Here is a 6,006-nt window from a genome sequence, read left to right as displayed (position 1 = left end):
ATTTACTGTAGGTACATACATTATGGTTTGATAGTTCATTCCTGGGATAAGGGAAAGAGCCAGATGTCCTTACTCTTGAGAAACACTGCCTTGGACCTGGCATCCTGAGGGTAGGCCAGGCTACTTCCAAGTAGGCCCCCCATTCTAATCCTACCTCCCCTACTTTCGGGAAAGCCTGTGTGATAGGAAGGCAGGTAGAGAGGGTGACCTTGAGGCCCAAAGGCTAGGATATATTGGAGGTGTTTTTCTTGGCATGTATAGGTTTAAGCTCCACTTGGGTACAAGAGGTCTCACGAAGAGAAGGAGGCAGGATGCTGGCACTTACAAAATGCCTCCTTCTACTCCGGACAGTGAATATGTCTTCTCATCCAATTCTCCCATTGTTCCTGCTATCCCTAGTTATAGATTAGAAAACGGGGGCTCATAAGTATTAAGGGGAACTCACCTAGCTACTGGTGGATGGCATAGGTGGTGGGAAAAGCACCAAGCAGCCCTGTGATGCGATTTTGATCTGGTGACCTTGGACAAGTTACCAGCTCAGTATCAATCAGTTCATCAGTAAAATGGGGATACTAAGACATAAGTTTGGGGATGTGTTATGTAAGACAAATAACCTCATGGGAAGCTCTTGGGGTTGTGATTATTGCCTGTGGTCCTGCTGCTAGTTTGAAGGTCAAGGTCAGAATGGTGCAGGTCAAGATCAGAGACTGGACCATTTCAGGCCCAAGTTTCTGAGCTCTGTCTTCTTGCCTCCCTTACTCTGGGCCACATAGTAACCTAAATTGCAGGATTGCAGGTTCAAATCCAAGGCAAACTATATTTCCAAAATGCCTATGCCAGAAGACCTAGGTTTGAGTCCAGGTGACCATAGCAACCTGTGTGACCATGAGCAAGTACTTTACTTTCTGAGGCTTTTTTTTTTTTTTTTTTCCAATGTCTTTACTGGAGGAAAAGAGCAAGAGAGCACAAAGAGAGGGAGCAGCAGAGAGAGAGGGAGAAGCAGGCAGCCTGATGTGGGCTCCATCCCAGAGTCCTGGGATCATGACCTTAGCTGAATGCAGACACTTAACAGACTGAGCCACCCCAGGTGCCCCAACAATTTGTTTCCACAAAGTAAAACTAGAGATGTCTTTCAGGCTTTTGTGAGTATTATCCAGGCTTTTGGGGGTGCTAAGTGAGATCTGGGCTCTGGAAGTTCTCTGATGGCCTCAAAGCTGTAGGGCAACAAGAGGAGTGATTATAAAATCAGCAAAGGAATAGAACCAAGAAATTCACTTCAAGCCCAAGAGGCAGTATTTCCCCCACTTCCAAAAACAAAACACCAAAAGCTTATTTCTTATATCCCCTGAAAATTAGGGGAGGACCCTGAGGTCAGGAATGATGCCTTAAAAAAAAAAAAAAAAATCTTTGAATCCTTGGTACCCAGCCCAGGTCCTTGTAGAAGGGGTTCAGTAATAAACATGGAATGAATGATAGGCTTGAGTGCCATGGAAAAATCCCTGAGAGAAGTATTTTTATACTAACATGTCAACGACTGCATTTCCTCTCCCAAGATGGGAGAGACAATGAGATGCTAAGAACTTGCAAGGAAAGTAGAAGATTAAAAAAACAATGATGGGGCACCCAGGTGGTTCAGTTGATTTAGCATCTGTTTTAAGCTCGGGTCATGATCCCAGGGTCCTGGGATTTAACTTTTTAATTGAGAGGAGGATGTAATGCCAAGCACGGGTGTCAAGCACTGTTACGTGATCCTACACAAAGAATCTCCATTTCACTGATGAGAAAACTGAGGCTCAGATTCCTTTGCTGGGATGGAGCCCAGCATTAGACTCTTGGCTCAGTGGAAAGCTTGCTTCTCCCTCTCCCTCTCTGCCTGGCGCTTCCCCTGCTTGTGCTCTCTCTCTCTGTCAAGTAAATAAAATCTTTTAAAAAATAAAAATTAGGGGTGCCTGGGTGGCTCAGTGGATTCGGCCGCTGCCTTCGGCTTAGGTCGTGATCTCAGGGTCCTGGGATCGAGCCCCGCATCGGACTCTCTGCTCGGCGGGAAGTCTGCTTCCCTTCCTCTCTCTCTGCCTGCCTCTCTGCCAACGTGTGATCTCTGTCTGTCAAATAAATAAATAAAAATCTTTTAAAAATAAAATAAAATTAAAAATAAAAATAAAATAAAAAACAACAATCAGGAACCCAAAAGGGTGGCAGGCCAAAAGTTCCTAGGCTGTGCTCTGGGTCTCCCAGCTTACACCCTACCTCTCAGCATCCAGAGCCCCTACCCCACTTGCCAGTTTCTACCCAGCCACTGACCATCTGCCTTCATAGATGGGGAAACTGAGGTTCAGCAGCTGAAATTAACTCACTTGAGGTCCCACAGCATGATACTGAGTTCATTTCATACTTGCTATTTTTAATCTCAAAAGCAGGTGGCAGATCTTTTCTTACAGAGTCCTCAAATTTTATTCCCCAGGAAGTCTGCTTTAAAAAAAAAAAATAATAAAAAGTTCTGGCAACAATTAAATGGTACTTGCTAAACTTTTACCAGTTTTGAGCTCTTCCCAGAGAACCGAAGGTCACTGAGAGTGACTCTCTGGGCTACGTCCCTGCCTGTTGCTGGCCTCCCAGAAGCTGGGAGAGGACGGAACCAATGGACCAGAAAAACTCTGCAGAATTGCCTGTCCTGCCCAGGAAGCTGACCCCACTGGGCAGTGTCTGATAAAGACCAAGGAGCTGAAAGTAGGAATGGTTGCACCAGACCAGGGCCCAGTGGGGCAAGTGACAGTTTTGAGGCTCTTCATGGAGTGGAGTAGAGCGGGCAAGGAAGGAAGATGAGCTGGCATCATCCTCACCACTGAAAGTGGCAGTGAGGCTCCTGTCCCTGCATCTTTGCAATCTTTTTTGCCTTCCCCAAAGCCTGTGTTCATAGGGGAAGGGAGCAGCTGCACTCATTCTCTCTAGGGCCTTAGGGAATCAGAAGGCAGGAGAGGGAGAGGACAATGTCTCACCCAATGGAAGGCTTTCCCCGAAGTGGGTGTTAAGGCATTGCAGATCATAGAATCTGTGTTAGAAGGGACCCTAGAGGTCATCCAAGCCAGTGAACCTCACACTTCACTGCAGGCCAGAACTGCTTTTGGAAAAAGAGTGATGCCTAGGCCCATCTGAAAACAACTACAGCTAAATCTCTGTGGATATATCTTGGGCATCTCCTTGCACTCTCAAAACTAGAACCTGGGACCCAAATCCAGTCGTCTGCATCAAAGACTTAAATCTCTACGAAAAGCTAATCCAGCCTCTGCCAGAACTTGGGGAGAAACAACTCACACTCCCCACCCCAAACTACTCATTGCATTGCTACATCTTCAGCTCTACATACACCAGTGTTGTTATCAGATAATGATTAGTGGTTATTAATATCTGTCAAGTACTTGGCCATTGACCCCTTAGCACAGAGGCTAAGCTTCCAAGTTCTACACTGAGACAGCCCTGGGTACAAATAGGCAGCACTTCACATTTATTTTTGTTACTTTGGGCAAAGTAACAAAGGAATCTGAGCCTCAGTTTTCTCATCAGTGAAATGGAGATACCTTGTGTAGGATCACGTAACAGTGCTTGACACCGTGCTTGGCATTACATCCTCCTCTCAATTAAAAAGTTGTTCCTCTGGGGACACCTGGGTGGCTCAGTCTGTTAAGCATCTGCCTTTGGCTTAGGTCATGATCTCAGGATCCTGGGATTGAGCCCCACATCAGGTTCCCTGCTCTGCTTCTGCCCCCTCCCCCTAATTGAGAGAGAGCAAGGTGGGGGGGCGGAATGGCAGACAAAGGGAGAAGCAGGCTCCCCACTGAGCAAGGAGCCGGATGTGGAACTTGATCCCAGGATACTGGGATCCTGACCTGAACCAAAGGCAGACACTTAACTGATTAAGCACCCAGATGTCCCTAAATAAAATCTTAAAAAAAAAAAAAAAAAAAGTTATTGCTCCAGGTAAACCCAAATCTCTCTCCCTGTGCGTGCACTTAACTCCTTCATATTTATGGCCCTGGGCTCCATGGCTCCATAAAGCAAACCTATGCTCCCCGTCCTAGGGCAGTCCTTGGTAGACAACAGGCCCCTTTCCTAGCACCTGTCCCCTTGCACCCTGGTTGGTCCCTCTTCTGAGAGGTTTAGCCCTAGAGGTCATGAAATTGTGGGAGAGGGATGGCCCAGCAAGCCAGAACTCCAGCAGTTCCTTGAGCATGTGGGGAATCAGAGCAGCTTATGTGAAAAGGGGTGCAGAGAGCAGCGGTCCCAGGAGAGAAGAGGGTGGCTCCTGCACTCTGCTAGCCTAAGGCCACTAACCTATCAAGCACAAGCCTAGGAGTGACACAGCCCTTGGCTTATCCAGCTCTCACAGGTCAATGATCTTTCCTTATTTTACAGCCCAAGTGCAGAGAGGTTAAGTAACCTACACAGCAGTGCACAGCTGAAACTGACAGGCCTGGCATTTGATCTGAGTTCTCCCTGTAGCCCACACCCAGAACTAGAATGGTAAAAAGGAGTGAAATTTGAATTGAAACCTTAAGTCCAAAATGCAGTTTTCCTTAGAAATCATCTAGATAGGGTGTCTGGGTGGCCCAGTGGGTTAAGCTTCTGCCTTTGGCTCAGGTCATGATCTCCGGGTCCTGGGATCAAGTCCCACATCGGGCTCTCTGCTCCTCAGGGAGCCTGCTTCCTCCTCTCTCTCGCTCTCTGCCTGACTCTCTGCCTACTTGTGATCTCTGTCTGTCAAATAAATAAATAAAATATTTTTTAAAAAGCATCTAGATAAAAATTTACTTATTTCTTACCTAATGATAACCCTTTGCACTGACAGTACGCTCTTTTTTTCCATGAGTATATATACCTTCATGTATTTTTTGTTTTTGCGGAGTGGTATCTGCTCATAATGCTCATGACAAAAGAATATTAAAAACGGTCTTCAGTTCTTAAAAAAGTTAAACATAGAATTACCAGTTGACCCAACAATTAACATTCCTAGATATGTACCCAAAAGAAATGACAACAGGTATTCAAACCAAAACCTATACACAAGTGTTCATAGCAGTCCTATTGCCTATAGCCAAAAGGTGGAAACTACCCAAATGTCCATCAACTGGTGAACAGATTAACAAAATGTGGTCTGTCTGTACAGTGGAATATAAAATCCATGACGAGGATGGGCATGGATGAACCTCAAAACATGCTAAGTGGAAGCAGCCAGGCACAGAAGGTCACAGACTGTACGACTCCAGTCATATGAACTATCCAGAGTGGGCCAGTCCATAGAGACAGCACATTAGTGGTTGCCAGGGGCTAGGAGCTCGGGATGGGGAGGGACTGCTAGTCTGAATGGTGGGTTCTTTGTAGGGCAATGGTTCAACTGTACGGAAATTGTACACTTTATTTTTCTTTGATATTTTATTTACTTTTTTTTTTTTTAATTTTTTATTTTTTATAAACATATATTTTTATCCCCAGGGGTACAGGTCTGTGAATCACCAGGTTTACACACTTCACAGCACTCACCAAAGCACATACCCTCCCCAATGTCCATAATCCCACCCCCTTCTCCCAAACCCCCTCCCCCCAGCAACCCTCAGTTTGTTTTGTGAGATTAAGAGTCACTTATGGTTTGTCTCCCTCCCAATCCCATCTTGTTTCATTTATTCTTCTCCTACCCACTTAAGCCTCCATGTTGCATCACCACTTCCTCATATCAGGGAGATCATATTATAGTTCTCTTTCTCTGCTTGACTTATTTCGCTATATTTTTATTTTTTTTAATTATTTATTTATTTGAGAGAGAGAGAGCGAAAGAGAACATGAGAGGGGTCAGCGGGAGAAGCAGACTCCCTGGCAAGCAGGGAGCCTGATGTGGGACTTGATCCCAGGACTCCAGGATCATGACCTGACCCGAAGGCAGTTGCTTAACCAACTGAGCCACCCAGGAGCCCAATTTACTTATTTTTTTTTTAAAGATTTTATTCATTTATTTGA

The sequence above is a fragment of the Mustela nivalis genome (assembly GCF_964662115.1).
Source record: "Mustela nivalis genome assembly, chromosome: 6".
NCBI classification, from domain to species: domain Eukaryota; kingdom Metazoa; phylum Chordata; class Mammalia; order Carnivora; family Mustelidae; genus Mustela; species Mustela nivalis.
The sequence above is the reverse complement of the archived record's forward strand: the minus strand, read 5'-3'. Positions refer to the sequence as shown.